The sequence below is a fragment of the Lissotriton helveticus genome, chromosome 1_1 (genome assembly GCF_964261635.1).
Source record: "Lissotriton helveticus chromosome 1_1, aLisHel1.1, whole genome shotgun sequence".
NCBI classification, from domain to species: Eukaryota; Metazoa; Chordata; class Amphibia; order Caudata; family Salamandridae; genus Lissotriton; species Lissotriton helveticus.
The window spans coordinates 1,850,828,269-1,850,850,226 of record NC_136057.1 but is presented as its reverse complement, the minus strand read 5'-3'; positions in this window follow the sequence as shown (position 1 = coordinate 1,850,850,226).

The following is a 21,958-nucleotide window of genomic DNA, read 5'->3' as shown; positions in this document are numbered from 1 at the left end:
GCAGGTATTGTTAATTTTTATCCAATCAATCTGACCTTACAAAGTTCAGCTTATCACCATTGAGGGTATCCAAGCGCTGGGTTGCTGGGCTTAGTTGAAAACTCAGGTCTCTTTCTGAAGTCTGTCAGCAAGGGTGAAGTTCTGAGGTGGAGGGCCTTCCAGGGCTTGGTGGCGAGGCGGGTGAAACAGCAGCATCCACTGTTGCTATAGTGGATGCACAGTGTCTGTGCAGAGGTGAGGGAGGCAGAGTGAATGTATCTGGCTTGTTGGTGGAAATTCAGGCAGTAGTTCATGTATGCTGGTCTTTGGTTGTGGAGGGCTTTGTAGGTATGTGTCAGTATCTTGAATGGGCATCTTTTCTGGATGGGAGCCAGTGGAGGTTCCTCAGGTGTGGGGTGATGTGGGTCAATTTGGGCAGGTTGAGGACCAATCTGACAACTGGATTCTATGTCGTCTGTAGCCCTCTCATGAGTTCGGTGAGGGTTCTTGCGTACAGTGCATTGCCGTAGTCAAGCCGGCTGGTGAATAAGGCTTGCTTGACTGTTTCCTCGTGCTGATGGGGAACCATTTAAAGATTCTTTGGAGCATGTGGAGAGTGTAGAAGCAGGTGGCGGAGACTGCGTTGAACAGTCATTTCATCGTGAGTTTGCTGTCCAGCATGATGCCAGTCTGCGACATTCTTCATGGCAGTTGTGGAAGTTGGTCTTAGTGTTGGTGGGGTCTGCTGAGAGGATGAGGTGGGTATTGTTGGCGTAGAATATGATGTTGAGATGGTGAATTCTGATATCTGCTAGAGGAGACATGTAGGTGTTGAAGAGGGTGGGGGTGAGGGATGAACCTTGAGGAACATCGCAGATTGTTCTCTTGGGTTCCCAGGTGAAGGGAGGTAGGCGGATTCCCTATGTTCAAACCATGAGGAATGATTCAGTCCTTCTGAGTGCATCTCTCTTGATCCTAATGTGGTACAGTGTCTTGATGAGAGTGTGGTGGGATACAATGTTGAACGCTGTGGAGAGGTCAAAGATGATCAGGGCCGCAGATTCTCCCCTGTTGAGTAAGTTGCAGATGTCCATGGTGACGATCAAGGTGGTCTCGGTGCTGTGGTTGGCGGGGAAACGGGATTGGGAGGCATCTAGCAGGTTGTTCCTCTCCGGGTGCTCTGCAAGCTGCAGATTGATGGGCTTCTCCAGGACTCTGGCAGGGAAGGAAGCAGTGACATGGGGTGCTAATTCTGGAGTTTGTTCAGGTCGGCAGAGGGCTTGGAGGGTTTCTTGAGGAGAGGTGTGACTTCTATGTGTTTCCATGCATCGGGACAGGTGGCTGTGGTTATTGATGCATTGAGGATGGAGGTGATTTGGAGGTGAGTTGGTGTTTGATCTCCTTGCTTTCTAGATTGAAGATGCAGTGGGAGTAGGTGTCCGTGGGTGCTCACGAGTGGATGGAGTTCATGATGGTTGTGGTGTACAGTTTGATGAGTTTTTCCCATGCAAATAGATGATGGATGGGGAAGGCTTTCATTGGGTTGAGGAGGCTGTGGAGATCGGCGGGTTGGGGCTCGAAGTTCCTGTACATGGTGGATATCTTTTTCTGGAAATTATTTGCTAGAGCTTCACAGAGTTCCTGTGACAATGGAATTGTTTTCTCGGTGGCGGTTGGGCAGGAGAACTCTCTGACGATGCCGAAGAGTTCCTTGGTGTGGTTAGCACTTGCCTCAATGCGGGGTGCAAGGGTGTCCTTTTTCTTGTCTTTGAGGCATTGGAGGTATTCTTTGAGGGCTGTCTTGAAGGTGGCTAGGTCTGTAGTGTCTCTGCTGGTGTGCCATCTTCTCTCCAGTTGTTTGCAGCTGCGCTTCATTGGACCGAGTTCTGGAGTATACCAGCTGGCTTGTTTGGCAGATCTGCAGGTTGTGGTGTTGTAAACCATTTTAGGACACTATTGTAAATTTGCCGATTCATGCCCTTATATAGGTATAAATCACTATGTCCTTATATAGGCATAAGAATCATAACCATATTTAGTCATAGCTCATGCAGTCCAAATTCGGCAGGGCTACTTCCACTAGTTCTGAAAATCTACAACGATTTCTTGGAAAACTCGGCTTCAGCAGCTAGGGACTTTCCCTTGCTCGAGAACTGACTTGTCCAAGAACTCATGGAGTTTTCAAAGAACCGAGAGCCTTTAATGACGTTATTATGTCCACCTTTACGTCAAGCTCGGCAACTTCAAGGTATAAATATGCCCACACTTGCCTTAGCAAACACACGGTGGTTTGGAGCAGTTCAACTATCTACTTGCCCGACTCATTTGCTACAGCAAGTGCCGAAAGAAGCAGACCCTCCAGAAGACGCACTGAGAGAGAGACGCTGTCTTTTCTCCTGCCGAGAAATCCAGCTCCAGTGTTTCCAGGCTACCCTTGCGGGTTGCTGGGAAATCGAGTCCTGAGCCTGACCTTCTTCATTCTAACCTAAGGTACGGAGCTGATTAGACCCTAAGAGAAATCTTGGACAGATTCTTGGCAAAAGAATTCTACATTTATGCCACACCTCACTTACTTCTTCCCTGGTACTAAGCTTAGGTTAGGTACATTGGGGTAGGCGTATTTTAGAAGCACCAGTTGAGTACTTTTAGCCTCTGTTATTTATGTATGTATTTATCTATGGTTTAGGAACCATACAATGCTCTTACAGTATTATTTTATTCTACTCTTTATACTGTATGCATTATATTTTACAACCAATTTTACAATAGTAGCAGTTAATTTCTTATGCTTGAGAAAGAAGACTGTTCAATAAAACCTTTTATTGAAAACGCCTGTCTATCTATTTCTCTGCACCTCTGGTGAAACGAAGCATGCACGATTGACTGAGTGAAATATCTATCTATTGTTTACACGACTCTGATGATCAGTTTTATCTTGGGGAAACAAAGTTGTCATGTTTATGCGGTTGTCAGAAACTAATCCCTTCTTGTTTATTCGAGAAAGTTTCTAGTGAACTCTGAGCAAGCTGGCACTCACAATTAAGTCTAATGTATTCGATAGAGACCTAGTAGACCTCAGTCCTACGTCTAATCTATAGGATATATTATTCCAATGCGCAGAGCCTATTGGGAATATAGGAACTACACTACATGGCGCCCAACATTTGGTAAGGCACTAATTTACCGCTAGATACTAGAGTAACTCAGTCGTACTTTTTACAGAGACCCCTTTATCCTGTAAAAAACTCCAATAGACGTCTGGAGTGGGTTAAAGGATAAAATATCCGCCTCAAACTGAGTAGGACAAAAAAATCCTTTTTATTAGTTTTTGGTTTTGTTCAACGTTGAAGGATACAGTGTTCCAAAATATTGTGTGCCTTATCTTTATTTCCTTGAAACTTGCTCTGCAAAACTTCTTAACAAAATGTCAGACGAAGATAATCCCGGGGGAAGTGGAGCTGAAAGAACTGCAACCCAACCGGGTTTAGACGTTTCAGGTTTCAATGAAGCCGATGCGGATACTATAATCATCCCGGAAAACGTAAGGAAAACCATAGCTATAAAGCTTATAGAAAATGGCCTATCACCAAGAGGTGGTAGAGTCATATTTGTCATAGAAGCACATGAATATCAGCAGACAGAGGTATTCTATTCATGGATTGTCTTTCAACAGGCAAATCCAACACCAATGTGTTCCACTTCTGTAAATCAGAGGAACATCCAGTGGAATACGTTCCTTTCGAAGACGTTGAAATTCCACTAACTTGCCGAGAGCATCAGCTCTGGTTTAAAGGCGCCCTACAACATCAAAATCACATTACCAGGCTCGGTCCACTAGGTAGACCAGGAGCAACATGGCAGGTACTAGCCAGCTATACACCACATCCTGAAATTTAAAGAATGTCAGATATAGAACTGTTAGCTCAGCTAAAACAATTAATTAAAATACATAGACAATTGGTAAAATATGTCATGCGGACTTTAACAGTCCAACCTGCTATAAGAGTTCCCCAGCACACCCCTCATCAGCGGAACACAAACAAAATCACACCACAGACTATACAATCAGTCATCGGTAAGTTGCCCGCAAAAAGGGAACAAATTCCATTCTGGTTAGCCCAGAAAATGACTCAAATAGAGGCAGTATTTCCCGATAGTACACCTCATGAGAAACACAGGATTCTAACAATCTGTTTACCAATGGGGATTGCACCACACGTGGAGGACTGTGACACTTGGGGTATTGTCTTTGCTTCAATCTACACAAAAACAAAAACATGGTGTCCCATCTATGGCGGTAATACCAGACGTTCGGAGACAGATTCAAAATGAATACGGTCCAGAACCAGACTTAGATCTTGGTATGAAATTACTGAAAGATTTCAAACAGGTCTCAGCTATTTTATTAGCTAACATTAAAGGTGAAGTAGCATCCGTGGCAATCTGCCAAAAATTAAAGGAAAACTCAATTCTCCAAAAAGAAGGTAGCAAGTATTAAAATCAGACATGCCGAGGATCTTGAGGACACAACTCAAGAACGGGGAGTGGGCCCAGACAATGCTGGACAGTGCAGCAAAGGTCACCATAGCTCGCAGGTTCCTGAAACATCATCTGGAGACAGTGGATCTGAATGAATGCATTCAGGTTGAAACTGCCGACACCAGGATTAGTGTACCCCATAAGTTATATGAAGTAACACTCCGGATAGAGGGGGACATAACTAGAAAAATTAAAACACTCTTTTGGGAAAAACTATCTAAGGGTTATGACATCCTTCTGGCTGAAAAAGACTGTCCACCTGAATTTGTCAGCGAGTGCCCACATGGCGAAGAAATCATTATGCCAGCCTTCTCTAATCATATTCCTATTCATAAAAAACACTCCTATGCCAGAAAATGGGCTGTGGCCCAGGCTCCAGCATTATATAAAAATCATGTGGGATGGGATGAGAACTCTCCTCACCATAAAGTCCAGTTAAAAAATCAACCTACTGCTCAAAGGCAGTATCCAGTAAAGCAGGAAGCTAAAAAACAAGTCAGGGAGATCTTAGATCAACTTGAATACCAGGGGTTGATTGAAACATGCACCTCGTCAATGAATAATCCTTTGTTTCCTGTCTCCAAACCAGACAAAATATATTGTCTAGTTTTGGATTACAGACATTCAAACTCTTGTTGCAAAGCTTTTGCAGTACAAAATTCACACAGTGCAGCACTGATGAATAACATCGTTCGTAAAAAATACAAAACGACATTAGACATCTCAACCGGGTTCTTCTGTCAAAATATCGCACCAGAAAGCAGGTATTTGACTGCTTTCTCAATAATGGCGACACTGCGTCAATTTTGCCGTCCCCCCCAAGTATTCAAGAATAGTCCAGGATTATTTTCAGCCAGAGTAACAGAGTTACTACAAACGTATGATGATGAGGCATTATCTTATGTCGATGACATCTATCTTGCAGATGATGATTTGTACAGGCACTTGAACAGGATGAACACCATAATACTTGGATTTGCCTCTGAAGGGTAAAAATTCAATGTAAAAAAATCAAGGATTGCCCACCTCAACTTCCTATTCTTAGGATACAAACTCTCAAGTGAAGGCAAAAGCCTAGCAGCCAACTTTTTAGAAAAATGTGCGCTGCTCCAATCTCCAAAAATGCTGAAAAACGTAGTCAATTCTAGGATTCCTAAACTTCAGAAGAACTTACATTCTGAATTACGCAGAAAGGGTTAAACCTCTCTACGAACTAATCAAACCTGATCTCAAACCTACTAATTGGACTCCAAAACACACAGAAACTTTGCGATCAGTACAAACAGACATGTTGGCAACAACACACTTACAAACACGCAACAATGTACGCAACCTTGTAATCCGAATCATCCCAGGGAGATGCAGATTCACATACCTAACCTTTAATGAAGGTGAAAAGGTACCAATAGCTTACACTTGTACACACAAGCTGAACTGAAATTCACTTCAACAGAAAAAATTCTGACAGTGGTTCAGACTGCGGTAAAAAGGAGAGAGCCCTCGCACAGGGTAAACGCATAAAGGTCGTTACACCTGTACCTGCCTTAGAGGCAGTGAAAAAAGCAAGCATTCCAAATGCAAAAAGCTCTACATCCAAGATGGATACAATGGGTCAATTCTCTTGCTGCAACAGACGTTGAATACGTTTTTAACCCTTACTTGAAGACACAAGGATTTCTCCAATACGAATAAGAATGTCCTCTGCCAACTGAAATTCTACCTCTAGAACATTACGGCTGTATAATATATACAGACGGATCAGCACAGCCCGCGATTGGGGGTAAACAAGCTTATTGTGCTGCGTGCGCGATTATTAAAGGTCGCTGGCGCGATGGTAAATTCAGACCTATGGTCACAAAAACTCAATCTCTAGGAGACTGAACAGCTCAGCGAGCTGAACTACAGGCTTTCAAGATGGCGCTTGAAAATACCGATCGCGAATTCCCTGCACTCATAGTGTGCGATTCGTATTACTGCGTCCAGTCTTATAATGAGTATCTGCAGAACTGGGTTCAAAATGGATTTAAAGACGCAAAAGGTGGCACAATCAAGCATAAAATGCTTTGGGAACCAGTAGTTCTATTACAGAAAGAACTACAAAAGACTCACGTAATCCATACACTGAGCCAGCGTGATGGCGTTCACGTTGAAGGGAATTCATTGGCTGATGAAGCCACGAAGGCAGCTGTGCAAACGGCTTCCGTAGCTGCAATTACTCGTTCAAAAATTAAAATAGACAGCGAAATAAGTCACTACTTCAATACAAGACAGTGGTAAATCACTACCAAAAGGCTATCCACTCAAGTACTCATATATAACTGATGCAAATAATGTTCCGTTTGCTCGAATCCCTGGAGTGGGGGATAGAGCAATCCCAAACATGGAACACAGATTAGGACTAATTTTAGCAGCAGATGAAGGGCTTGCCTCTGCACACGCAGGTGTTTCCGCCACATTTTCATTATTAAAACAGCGATACTGGTGGCCACGCATGAGGAAACAAACCAGAAACTATGTTTTGTAATGTGAAATCTGCCAGAAAATGAAAGTTTCAACAGTGAAATGCCCGGCGCAGACACCCCTTCTGATTTCAGATATATCACTAGCGTGTGCTTACCTGGACCATTGTGGTCCCTTACAAAGGGATGATACCTATAAATATATCATGGTCGCAGTGGATTCATGCTCAAGATTCATTTGGATGTGGTCTCAGCGCTCGGCTGACGCCCAAACTGTTATAAAAGATTTGCGAGTCTTTATCGGCACATACGCAATCAGCACGCTACATTCTGACCAGTGTCCTGCTTTTAGCTCTAGGGCTTACAAGGAGGCCATGGCCAGCTTGGGCGTTGCATTGCGATTTTCGAGTCCATTCCAACCTGAGGTAAATTTGGTTGTGGAGGGAAAAACCGTGACATAAAGCAATCTATAACTGCTAGTGTACTATGTTCGGGTGATCGGTGGGTCAAACATCTATTACATGTCTAACGTAGTCTTAATAACCTGCCAAGAAATTCTCTGGGTCGAATCACTCCATATGAAATCCTTTTTGGTACTAGAATGTTGGTTGAAGATCTCGATCGTCACACTTCAGTGGTGGAACAAAAACCATTTGATATCAAAGATCGTTTGGCTGTTTTGCAGGACTTAAATGAAACAAGAAGAAGTCTAAGCAACCCCAGCGAAAAGACAACGACCACTAAAGAAAAACCACCTGTCCCAGCAAGACCTGTCTGGATTCCAAAGATTAGGGATCTGGTCAGGGAGAAAATAGTGGACTAGAAGGAATTTGGGCCTTCTTACAGACAACCAGTACCTGTACTAGCAGTCCACGGATCCAGAACAGTGCTACTGCCACCCCTTGCTGGAAGAAAGGCAAACCGGTCTGTATCAATTGACCTGGTAAAACCACATCATGTGGCCAATAATAAGTAGTAGGCCCAGTGGACTCCCAAGAAGTAGCAGACAACCAAATCTTGCTACTATCCAAGAGGTTCAAACTAAAAGACTCATCACCTTTGAAGATTCTGCAGTGAGAAAAGAAGGACTATGCAACAAAGCCATGGAACGTGTGCCTCTTGAAACCCAAATAACCGTTTGTCAACAAACTCCCGTCTACAATGATGTAGCATCTGGCTATACGAATATGTCAAGTTCCACTGGTGTAGGATCTATCCTGTCCCGCTATATGCCCTCCAGGGACTTGCTTTCCTCTAGTAGACTTCTCCTATCAGTCCCTCGAGTCAGAAGAGCTAAATGGGGTGGCAGGGCTTTCTCCACGTTGGCGCCCAAGGAGTGGAATGCACTTCCACTGGAACTAAGATCCCTACCTACTCTTCAGGCATTCAGAAGCGCTCTGAAGACGCATCTCTTTGTGCAGGCTTACCTGTAACGGTGTCATGCCTATGTTAATGATATGTTTTGTTAGGCGCCTTGATGCCTTCGGGTTATTGTCTGCGCGTTATAAATTTTATTCAAATCAAATCAACAAGCAACTCCAGCAATTTCAAAGAATCCGGATGCAATACCAACTATTTACAGAACTGCCTCTGGCTATTTCATCAACTTTGATAATTTTTCTGAGGATCCCAGTGAACCTGAAACTACGCCAGCAAATAAAACTTTCAAGGAAAAATTAACGGAACTTGATCAAGAGCTTGTTAAAACATATCTGGTTTCATCATGGGTTGAAGTTTGGATTGGGTTAGGTGTATTTTATCTCCTGCTATGGCTCGTTCTTGTTTTAAGTTTGGGAAAGCTGATAGATGGAAAACACATTACAATGGACACAGCAAGTAAGAATATCAACTTGCTCCTGAAGCCACACAAATCATCTCATCGTGAACAACGAGACCTGTCATCAGTGAACATCACAGCCGTTTCTCTACCTGGTGGAATAGCTTGGGATACAACTGATTATGACATTTATGGCCCTGTCGAGCTGCTGAAAATTCCACACCAATTTAAGGCTTCCTTGAGTGATTTTCACCCATCACATTTTCTGATGATTAATAACATGATGGCAGACTTAGAAATGTCAGCAAAATTTACAAAACATGAATACTTAGAAGGTTCATCACATTTTGAAGAAATGTATTGTTTTAATCATTTTGGCCATCATTACTTGCATAAATCTGCAAACCCTAGAAATGTTTTAACTTGCAACCAATGTGAACATTGCCCAACATCTCCGAACGGTAGTTCTAAAACATTTATTAGAAAATGTCCATATTTTACAGGTTTTAATGTTACAAACCCAGAAAGTTTTTACTTTCAAAATGTGAATAAGACAGGCAAATCTCGTTGGCACAGAGGGGGGAAGACTATACGGTGCTGAGCATAGAAAAACTGGAGAGATTACCATTGGCCATTTCGGAGAAACCATCAGTTGAATGGATTATACATGGCACCATCACGATACCAGTGACGACTTTCCAGTTTCAGTACTGCTTAAAACACATACCAGCAGGCCTGTATGAAAGGTTGGGTAAAGAATACATTAAGTTGACCTGGGATTTACCATACACAAACAAATATTGGAGTGGGGGAAAAGAGGTATTTCTTAGTGGTAAAAATTGTAAAAACTCACTAAGCGGCACACTGTTATGTCAAGGTATTAATTTACACGGAGACTGCGAGGGTTCTGCCAATAACCTTTCTTGCCACCTGCAAGGTTCGCCCACAGCGGTGATAGATCCAATTTTTAGGCAGCTTTCCAATGGTAGCTACATTGTGTTAAATAATCACAGCTGTTGTGGAATGATGCCAGGAATAGGCTATCTCGTTACTGTGTCAGCCAGGGTCACTTGTTGTATGCAAGTATTGTTTCCTAAAACAAAGACAGACAGGGTGTCGCCACTATGGCCTTCACTGAACATCTCTTCTATACGAATTGATACTTTAAGCAGAATGAAATCCATTCTTTTGCAAAAAACTGTGCCACTGACCTCGTCCAGAGAGACGTATGATCTGCAAGTTGCAAGGTCCTCTACAGAGATACATGCATTATTATGAACAAACTGCCCAGTACATTTCGCAGAAATGTTAGGTTGTTTCTTTAACATGTCTGATACCAGCGGTATTGCACATGTATTTAAGATAATTTTTTCGGGACTCTTAGCACCCTTTGAAGCAGTCCTGGGCATTTTTCCTAACTTCGTACACTCTGTGTTCGGCGGCCTGCCTCTCATTTTGGGACTCGTAGCAGGGATCTTATTTTTATTCCTCTTGCTCCATTATGGCAAATCCGACCACCAACGATACCCAAGTCAGCATGGAGAATGCGCTCCTGGCCATGAGGTATCGTGACAGAATAACACATATCCTTGGCTTGGCTGGTTTGAGCGATCTGAATACCACATGGTTCCTGTCATTCAGACCAATCTGGCAAGATTGCACCTTACCTGTTCTACGATGCCTGCTTTGTGAAGAGGAATGTGTTTTAGATATCTGTCTAACACTACCATCGGCTATGCCAACGGATGTTGACACATTACTGGGTCCGGTAATGGCTCATGTGTTGTGTTGCCCCCAATGGCTACCAATCCTGATGACGGCATTCATTGAGATCTCACCGACAAATCCAACTGGAGGTGAGATACGCGGACCGACAGGCACACAGGTACCATCTTCTATGAACATTGCTAATGCGGCTGACGCTGACGGCGATGCTTCACATCTGTGTACAATTGACCTACTTAATGAAGTAGTCGAACTTTCATCTACTGTGGTAGACAATTTCTTTGCCAGCCTTGATGACCTAATGTTTTCTCCTGACACCGAGAATAACTTTTGAAATTAGCACACATCGTTCTTTTGAAACTCTAAAAATTCGACCTTCACTTTTTCAAAACAAAAGCTCCCAAGTTTGAAAATATATTTCCATTACAGATTTATTTGACTTTTTTCCAAAACAGACTGAACTTTGGCACAAAGTAATCTGCTTAAAGTAGAACTATTCTTAGAGAACAAGAATTCTTTGACTACTTCCTAGAAACAATATTTACCTAATGCACAAATCAAACTAGCTTGTATATTCTGCTATGGGATGGTCTCGACCTTTTTTCTGTATCTAGAGACATTTCATAAATGTAAATTTTGCGATTCATTTGGTTAGCATTGCTAATATCATATCATATGCTAACAATGAAATCATTGCTTTTAGATGCATATTGTACAAATGCTCATTTTGTGTACGACCATTTAAAAAAAAAAATACATTTCATGTATTTTTGGGTGGGATTTTAAAAACACATGCTCTAGCTTCTATGTTTTAATACTTACTCTTAGATGACCATAATTTAGGACACTATTGTAAATTTCCCGATTCATGCCCTTATATAGGTATAAATCACTATGTCCTTATATAGGCATAAGAATCATAACCATATTTAGTCATAGCTCATGCAGTCCAAATACAGCAGGGCTACTTCCACTAGTTCCGAAAATCTACAACGATTTCTTGCAAAACTCGGCTTCAGCAGCTAGCTAGCAAGTGCCGAAGGAAGCAGACCCTCCAGCAGATGCACTGAGAGAGACGCTGTCTTTTCTCCTGCCGAGAAATCCAGCTCCAGTGTTTCCAGGCTACCTTTGCGGGTTGCTGGGAAGTCGAATCCTGAGCCTGACCTTCTTCATTCTAACCTAAGGTACAGAGCTGATTACACCCTAAGAGAAATCTTGGACAGATTCTTGTCAAAAGAATACTACATTTATGCTAGCACCTCACTTACTTCTTCCCTCGTACTAAGCTTAGGTTAGGTACATTGGGGTAGGTGTATTTTAGAAGCACCAGTTCAGTACTTTTAGCCTCTATTATTTATGTATGTATTTATCTATGGTTTAGGAACCATACAATGCTCTTACAGTATTATTTTATTCTACTCTTTATACTGTATGCATTATATTTTACAATCACTTTACGATTGTAGCAGTTAATTTCTTATGCTTGAGAAAGAAGACTGTTCAATAAAACCTTTTATTGAAAACACCCATCTATCTATTTCTATGCACTTCTGTGAAACGAAGCATGCACGATTGACTGAGTGAAATATCTATCTATTGTTTCCACGACTCTGATGATCAGTTTTATCTTGGGGAAACAAAGTTGTCATGTTTATGCGGTTGTCAGAAACGAATCCCTTCTTGTTTATTCGAGAAAGTTTCTAGTGACCTCTGAGCTAGCTGGCACTCATGATTAAGTCTAATGTATTCGATAGAGACCTAGTAGACCTCAGTCCTACGTCTAATCAATAGGATATATTATTCCAATGCGCAGAGCCTATTGGGAATATAGGAACTACACTACAGTGGCTGGTTTGATTGGGCGACAAGGTCAGTGGCGTTGGTGATTCAGGTGGTTCTGGGCTGCTTCTTCCAGACTGGTTGCGAAGTCGGGCTGGGGTGTGTAGAGGGCATAGCCATTTATTAGGTCTGTGTCACTTTTCTCTAACTGAAAGGAGGTGTTAGGGGTGTTGGCGGGGGTGAACTGTAATCCTGCCATAGTGAAGGGCTGTATTTGACACCGTTGCTGGACATGAAGATAGGGTCCAGTGTGCGTCCTGCTTTGTGTGTGGGGTCTGCAACTAGCTCGGTGAGGCTGATGTTGTCCATATGTTCCAGGAGGATGATGGAGTCAGTGTCTGTGGGTTTGTCCAGATGTAATTTGAGGTCTTCAAGGAAGGTTTAGTAGGGCTTGGACTCAATGGCAAGTCTCTGATGGTGTCGCAGAGGATGGCACTTGGTTCAAGGGTCTGTAGGCGAGTGTGCCTTTGATGGTTGTTTTGATATGGAGTTGGAAATTGAGGTGTCCCATGATCATTGTGGTGTCGTGTTCACTGGTGGTGCAGCAGATTGTTTCTTCGTGGATGATGGTGATGTTCCCTCCATGTTTGTTGGTGCAGCCCGGTGCGTGATCTTGTAGCTGTTGGGCGTTGCAGAGGCGATGTCGGGGCAGACGAAGGGTTAAGATAGGTCTCTGTGTTGAATATCATGTTTGGGTGAGGGTGGAGATGGTGTTCCAGACTTTGGTGGCGTGTTTGCAGAGAGATCTGGCATTGATCAGGAGGCATCAGCATGGTTCTGGGGTGGTTTTAGATGGAGGAGTGGAAGTGGCACGGGTTTCTGTGGGGAGGGGGTTCTAGGTTACAGGTGAACGGTCCCGCTGTAGATCAAGGAGATGCAAAGCAACAGTTGTAGCATTGTCGGGGTCCAGGGCTCGGAGGTCTCAAGTGGAGTACCTGTGGGTGTCTGGAGGGCAAACATTCCTGGCACCGGACGCGATCCAGACATGGACGGGCATAGAGGGGCTTGCCATTAGTGCGCATTTGGCGCACCAGTGGCACACCATCTGCACGCTGCCGCGCTGCGGTCTTCATTAAGTTGGTCATGGGTGGGGCACTGGGGAGGCAGGTGGCAGGTGGCAGGAAGAGGGAACTGCAAAAATGCTAAAAAAGAGGAGAAAACAAATAAACTAAAGAAAATAGTGGTGACAACGCAAGTCAAACCACTCTGATAAGCACCAGACAGTAAGGAGACTGCAGCACTAGCAGAGCTGAATGGTGCTGGTGAGAGTCGCAATGCCTATGATCACTGGAACAGGGTGAACGGCCCATGGAGGGGGGAGGCTGGACAAGACACACGTCCAAGCAGCAAGGAGAGCTGGTGTGAGGGCCAACTCAATGGGATCAAGCTGCGGACTCCATTAAGCAGGTCCTGGGAGGGCAAAGGGGAGGCAGGCGGGCTGGCGGCAGGAAGCAGCATGTTGACTCATTAAACACTGTTGTTGGGCTCATCTCAAAATTCGACAGACATTGCCACCATGTGTTAGGATGTCACTCAAGCGGGTCCTGACAAATGATGGTTCTGACAAATGAGTGCCGGTTCCGAGCACCGGAGACCATGGGTCAAATTAAGCAGTGCCCCAATTGCGTTTGGATCAATGTCTGATACACTGTGGGGTTGTTTATTTGTAAGTGAGGTGGGTAGTGTCAGGTGTTTTGCAGTGTAGTGTGATTTATTCCATGTTTTGACATATCTGTGCCTTGCATTTGTAGACTGCGTGTATTGATATTGGAGAACAACAGACTTGAACGTATAGCTGAATTGTTGTCTCCTTTTGCAATCTTTCCAAAATAGGTAGTCCTTTTGTCACATAGCATCAGTCTTGTTTTAAATTGTTGTTTTTACTGGCCAGGCAGGCAGCACTTGTGTGTCACTTCTAAGCACACTTTGAATATATCTGAGTCTTCCTTTGCAGCTTCTTTGAGTTGTGGGGTGTTTGTCGGCTAGTGTGCTGGTGTGTTGCCATGGGAATGGAGGCAATAAACTTTCACTGCCTGAGGTCGCTGTTCTCATCCCTATCTTGTTCTGTGTTAATCCAGGGACCCCAAATGGATGCTTCTTTGCTTTTTTAATTTGTACTGTGAGTCAAACTTAAAGGGTGAACATCAGAAGACATCTGTTGCAGTATTTGCAGACATACCTTTTCAATATTTGCATTATTTACTTTGTATATTCTCTCACATGACTGCCTCTTTCGAGTTAAGCCTACTTTTTTGATTTCCTATATATGCATTTAGGCATTAGCTAACTCTGAACTGATATCTGTCCTTGCTGGAGCAGTGGTCTAGCGGTAGCTTAGGAGTGGACAGCTATGCGCCTGATTCTGGTGCCTACCAAAGGTACATGATACAGCGCTATCTCATATGGAAATAATGTAATTTTTCTACAATTTTGCAACCTCATATTGTGGGGTGCCTAAAAAAGCCTCCTCTATGTACCTAAAACCCTGCATGAAAAACTGACCCTGATTTAAAACTGTCAATTGCCGCCTCTCCTTTGTTTCCTTTCCTTTGTTTATGACCCTCTCCCTAGTTTCCATCATTTGTATGCCTCCTCTCTGTAAATAAAGCCTACTCTAAGTCACAGGCATGCTTGCATTAATCACTATTATTGCATTTCTGCAATCTGTTGACGCCTTATTTCATAGATCACCATCTCTCCTCCCTTAAAAGGGATACCCCTGCAAGCTAACAATATCTAATTTCTCGTAGTTCACCTATTAATCCCACCAGCCAACTACATGAACTCCCACATTTTCCACCAATGATGACATCAAACTCCTAATAATTTAATGTACCACAAAGAAACTGTAGCAAATGTATGTAACGGTTTCCTTGCCAGCACAAGCCTAATACCAATTACCAACAATAACTAATAACCACTGGATTAAGAACTAAGCTTGGCTTGCTGCCAGTGTAAAGTGCTTCAACACCTTGTCAGGGGTAGTAAGCGCTATAGAAATGTAATTACAATGCAATAAAAAGACAGTTATCAAAACCAGGATTCCTAAGTGTGACCAGAATTGAATGCAAGTCTTTATTAAAAAAAAACAATAATAAAAAAAATAAGAAGTCACTAATTATCTGGATGCCACCCAAATAATACATGATCTCAGCTATTTACCCAGCAGCCAGGCAAAATAGTACTGAATTACTACAATTTAACCAGCAGTCGGCAAAATACCTGAAACATAACTGCTGATCTCGCCGGAGGCTAAAAGCATCAGTTATTTACTGTATCATGTGGATTGTTGTCCGTTATACTGCCCATGAAGGTAAGAGCAGTGGGCGATGTGGCTGGGTGGGGGTAGATTTCGACAGACGACGAGGGAAAAATAATTATATATTTAATTTTCTCTTGTCATTGTTTGTCAAAATCCCACCCCACAAGGCCCCACCGCCCCACCTCTCTTACCTGCACAGGCCGCGGGTGGTGAGGAGAACCAGAACAATGGGACCAGGGCCAAGAGGACCAGAAGAGACGAATTTGGCCAGGTGGTGCCAAGCCTGGGGTAACAAGGAAGGGCCAGGATTCCTAGAAGGCAAGGCTTATTATGACCAACACGAGAAGACAGGAACCAGAAGGGTCAAAACTAACAGGACTATGGAGATCCGAAATAGGATGGCTAGAAGGACCAGGTCCAGGAGATTTACGCCCAGAAGAACTCAAACTATAATGAGCGGGGCCAAGATGATCAAGTCCAGCTGGGAAAGAACCACGAGAAGAACAAGGACTATGAAAACAAAGAATAGGAGGACAGGGGGGAGCCCAGACTAGGAACCCAGGCAATCAGAGCCAGAAGGACATGCTGTAAGAGAACGAGAAAGTGAGGACTGGGTGACTAGTACCATGGGTGCAAGGAGATCAGGGCCAAGTGCACCTGGATGGGCATTCCAGGACCAGGAAGACCAGAGTGAGGATGAAGAGGAGGATCAGGGCAAGAGAGTTCAGGACCAGGTTGACCACTGCAAAGAGGAAAGGAGGACTAGGATAGAGTGCTCCAAACAGGATGGCCAGGAGGTTAAGGAACAGGTTGGAAAGGCCCAAGAGAACCACAACGAGGAGGAACAATGGCCAGCTGGTGTTGAATCACAAGGACAAGTTGCAGGAGGATGAGGACCAAATCTAGAATGATGAGATAGATAAAGATGATGAGGACTATTGCCAGTAGGACCAGGGGCCAGAATAAGCAAGGAAAGTGCAGGAGGAAACAAGAAGGATACCAGGAGGAGCCAGACCAGAGCAAAGAAGACTAGAATATTGGGACAAAGAGTCCTGGGAACAGGCATCTGAGTGCCAGGAGGGCCAGGACCTAAGTACCAGGAGCCAGATTGCCAAGTGGAGCATAGTATAAAGACCAGTTCTTGGAGACAGTAGGGTCATGGTGAGGAGAATCAGTTTGGCAAAGAGAGCCAGAGCCAGGAAGAACATAGGGACTGGACCTGGATAGCCAGGAGGACCAGGATCAAAATGAGTAGTTTGAGATGGACCCAAACAAGGAGAAACAGGACAAACAGGGGTTCGACCAGTGAGCGCAGTGCGGAAGGACAGGAGGGCTAGGACAATCCAAACCAGGAGGTCAACGAATAAGTGGCAGGTCTAAGAGAACCAGGACAAAAAAGGACAGGTGAGTCAAGGAGACCAGCATGACCAGGAGATGGTGTACCAGGTATCGGATGAACAGGGTGAGGAGTAGAAGGACCTGGTGAAGTGGACGAGGGTCAAGAAGACCAGGAAGGAACAAGAAGAGCTAGGAGCAGTGGGCATGTCGTGACCAGGATGGCCAGGAGTACCAAGATCAAGAGTACTAGCATATACAAAAACTTGAACAAGAAAAACCACCATCAAGAGGGTCAAGTCAGGTGAGCATAAAATAAAAAAGCAATAAGGACTGTGAGGACCAGAAATAGGATTATTGATGCTAGTTATACCACACCGAGAGAGATAAAAACTAGAAGAACAGGACCTGGAGGATCAGGAGCAGATGCAAAGGCTACTAGAGTCAGAAGGACAAGCACTAAGAGGACCAGGCTAAGGAGGCCCTGTGGGATCATGACCACGAAGAAGAGGAAGCTCGAGGGCCAGACCCCCAGGAGGATCAGGCCATTATACAAGGACAAGGAGAACCAGGGCGAGGGCCAAAAGGAGAACCAAGACAGGTGGAGGGGACAGAATGATAGGAAGCAGAGTGATGAAGCCCGGTGGCTAGAACAAGATGACTAGAACAAGGAGCACCTGGACTAAGAGGTGAGTTAGTGCAGAACCAGGATGACAAGCAACAGGAGGATTAGGGCCAAGAGTATTATGGCCAGATGGAGGAGGAGCAAAATAACGAATCATATCAGAAGTAGGTGCACTAGAGCCCAAGGACCAGATGAAGGAGTATTTGATGGACCAGAAGGATCAGGATAAACCGGAACCAGGTTTAAAGGACCAGTGCATAGGACCAAGGGGACCAGTACCTGGAGTACCACGTGGATCAGAAGGATCAGGATCTGGGAGGCAGAATCATGGGTACCAGGGCATCCAGAGCCAGGAGGACCAAGAGGACCAGACCAGGATCAAGATGACCCAATAAAGAGGACCAGGGCCAGTAGATGAATGTAATACCAGGTGGACTAAGAGGACATGGACTAGGGCCAGGAGCATCAGGATGCCCTAAACCGGGAGGACTAGGAGTGCCAGACCCAGCAGACCTCCAGGACAAGAGTGCCAGGTAGAGGAGGACTCAGCAAACAAGCAGGATCAGAGTGGTGAGGATCAATAGGAGCTCAGTCAGGAGGACCAAAAATGGCATATATAAGGATGGACTAGGTCCAGGGAATGCCAGGAAACATCAGAGCCATGACTAGATTCATTAGCAACATATTCAAGAAACCGGTCTGGTACAATCATGCGAGTGTAGGGGTCTAGGGTGAGGCAAAGGACCAGGAGGACCAAAATAACCCAGAATAGGAGGACTTGAAACAGGACCAGAAGGAGACCAACACTGAAGGCATAGAAGTACCAGGAGGAGTAATATGAAGCTTGGAAGCCGGAGGGCTCCGGTGTGATTCTAGGACACTTATAATAAAATATCCCTTTTGTAAATGGTGGCATTCATGCTTTTTATGCTGCCAACCCCATAGAAACCTCAACCTTTTTTTAGAACACTGATGGTAAGTTATTGCTGAAATACCAGGACATAAAAAGTGAATAAAAAGCCAGGACTGTTACCCTCAGAGCTCTGATTGATAGCAGATGCTGCTTGATGCTGGTGCAGTGGTCTGAAGATGAATCAGAAGGCAGATGGGCTAAACTTTGGCAGAAGGGCCTAAACATGGATGTGTGAAAAGGATTGTAATCTGTGAAAGATGGCAGAAAGGGTTTGAGAGTCTCAGAGAGCTGAATTCAGTAAAAATGGTGAATGGCTAACCGAGTGGGTCAAAGGACTATGGCAATCAGCAAAGGGGAGCTGAGGCTCATAAGAAGTCTCTGATGAGCAGAAAAAAGGAGGACGGTAGGTTGCAGATAGATATAGTCAATGGTCCACTTGGGGACTCGATAATAACTTGGCAACAAAGTTCTCTCATTGCTAGCTGTAATAGAACTGACAACCTAGGCCATCAGTGATAGCTTCAGCACGAGATAATTGGCTGTCTGCAAAACTTTGCATGCATGCACCTTTGCCATCTGCATGCTATACCTTTCCTCTAGGTTGTCCTTACCAGATAAGACTATTGTCAGACAGAACCTGCGTTGTCACTTGTCAAATGTAACCAAACCACAACACTTTGTTCAAGTTCTTCATGACCAAAGAAGTGAGTGCTCTGAAGAGTACTCAAAAAATTGTAATGTGACCAGGGCTGGTGTCTGCACAAGTTTGTCTTCCAGAAGTGAGAGGACATCACTTGAAGTCTGCACTTCTTGTTGGAGGAGCTGATGGTCTGCCTAGTATCTAGCAGTATCTAGAATCCTACCTACCTGCCTTCTCAAGGGGTGGGGGGCAGTGCCTGCCCTGCAGTAGCATAGACTGCCCAGGAGTAGAACTAGAGAATGCTCCTGTTATGAGAAACACCCAGAAGAAGCTGACTGCCAGAAGGAGTGAAGCCAAGAGTCAACCCATGACGTGAGGGGTCTCTCGGTTTCTCTGAGTGGTTCCTGTAGTGAACTATCTCAATAAATGTAACTAAAGAGCAACTTGATCTTGAGTGGCATTCGAGCTGTGTTCTGAGAGACTGCTGCTCTGCTGTCTGCTGCTGGGGCTGACACACAAGAGGATCCATTATGGCCACCTACTCAGAAGCCCTAATCTGGCCCCGGGGCTGCAACTGCTGAAATCAAGTACCTGTCTGCATCCAGTCTGGACGGCTCAAGACAAGCCCCCACCATGCAACCCTGCCATGCTGATCCCCGCACAGCAGCCCTTGTGCTGATTGACACTGCCTCCATGGCCCCTCATCATAAACATTAAGAGAACTCCTAGAGGTGGGAGAAGACACCTTAGGGGGGGGGGTAGCGCTTCCCTGACATTTGTAGATGAGATAACAACCTGGTAACTGAATTCCTATTTGAACTGTGCAGTATTTAATTTTGCTGTGAGATTAGAGTAACTTCTTTTTACTGAGACAAGTATGGGCTGGACTGTATGTTACTGCACCTGATCGTAGCCTGTGTGCTCTACAAGTTTTCTCACAGAACAGGACCGATGTATACATTTAAATAAGGACTTTAATTTAAACATGAATATGTTTTCTTTATAATCCTGTAAGCTGCATATTTCCAGTAATTTTAGTATCAACTTTTTTTAGAAAGTAGTTAGAAATGTATTTTCTCATCTAAGATTGACTGCCATATAAAGAGAAAGGTAACTGGGAACTGGGGGAGCGGCTGAGTCAGTCACTGTGAAATATGGCAGCAATATAATTACTTTCAAATCAGGCTTCTTTGCCACCCATTGTATTAGATGTATGTCTATAATTTGCCTGAGTAATGGAGAGGGTGTTGTAAGTCAGATAATACATTTTTCTGCTGTTGAAGACTCTGTTTTATGTCTACAGTAAATGATTCTGGACTATTGCATGGGATAGCTACAGTTATTATTGGAGGAATTACCCTTTTTTTAATAATCAAATGTATTGTTTTCGAACATAAAGAACAAATCAGCAAGAGCACGCAGGACAGTAAATCAATTACATTCTTGGGAGCATAGCATCCCACGGATTCACACCCCATAAGATATATACAAACAAAGTTAGGAAGTGATTAAATCCGAACCCTCCACAGTAACAGCCACTTCCCCCACTCCCTTCGGTATTTTTTGTAACATCCTCTTGCACGCAAAGGGGTTTTTCTTGGGTCGCCTACCAGCCCACCCCTCTTCGCCACTTCCCAAGGTCAGCGGGTCAGGAAATTTCCATGCTGCTGCAATGTCACGCTTTGCTACAATCATGGCTGTATTAAAAATATCTTTTCATTTCTGGACCCGTCCTGTCCGTCTGTGATTCCCAATAGTGAATGAAGTGGGTCATGGGGAACCCCCCAACCCAGGACCTCAGTGAGCTCCTCCTCGATGGCCCCCCAAAATCGCTCCAGGCGGGGACAGGACCAAACCACATGGAAAAAATCAGCCGAGACATGCCACAACTCGCACATGATGCGTCCGGGTGCAAACCCGCTCGGTGGAGGCGCAGGGGAGTGAGGTAAGCAGCATGTAAGTAGTATAGTTGGACCAACTTAAGTTTGGCGGAGGCGGTGATCGTCCTTGGTGCCATGAGGGCATCGCGCCAATCCACCCTATCCAATTGGATTGGGTGGTAAAATACAGAATCTGAAAGGCCTTTGGTACTCAGAAGAGTCCCACCTACATCTAGAAGTTACCGAATCGGTAAAAATACAGATTCGGTATTTTACCGATTCGGTAAATTTACCGATTCGGTAAATTTACCGATTCGGTAAAATTGGCCCCCTACATCCCAATAACCCATTTACCGGTCGGTAACGGCCGAAATCGGCCGTTACCGGCCGGTAAATGGCCACCTACATCTGGCCCCAGGTCCTGGGAAAGCAAAAGGGGGCATTTTGAAGGACGTAAAGAAATCTGGGGAGGATCATCATTTTAAACATGGCAACCCTCCCCATGGGATTTGGAGGTAGCATGTTCCATTTTTGGAGATCTTCTTTGGCCTTTTTAACCAATGGGGTGACACTGAGGGACCAGCCCAATTCCGGAAGAAGGGTGACCCATATCCCTAAATATTTAAAGGATTGGCGCCAAAGTGGTACGGGGGCCTGCCAGTCATAGCAATCCCTAGAGAGGTGCAGTGGGACCAATACCGATTTCCCTGGGTTCAGCCGAAGACCAGAGGCTTGCCCAAAGGACTGCAAGATCTGGAGGCAGTGCGGTCCGAGGAGGTGGATTCGTCCAAAAAGAACAGTATGTCGTCCGCATATAGCGCAATCTTTTCCATATTGGGTCACTCCCAGCCACGAATACGATCCTCAACCCGTACTAGAGAAGCCAAGGGATCCATCGCCAGGGCAAATAGCAAGGGTGAAAGGGGAGAACCCTACCTTGTGCCCCTGCAAATTGGGAAGGCTTCTGACAATACACCGTTGAACA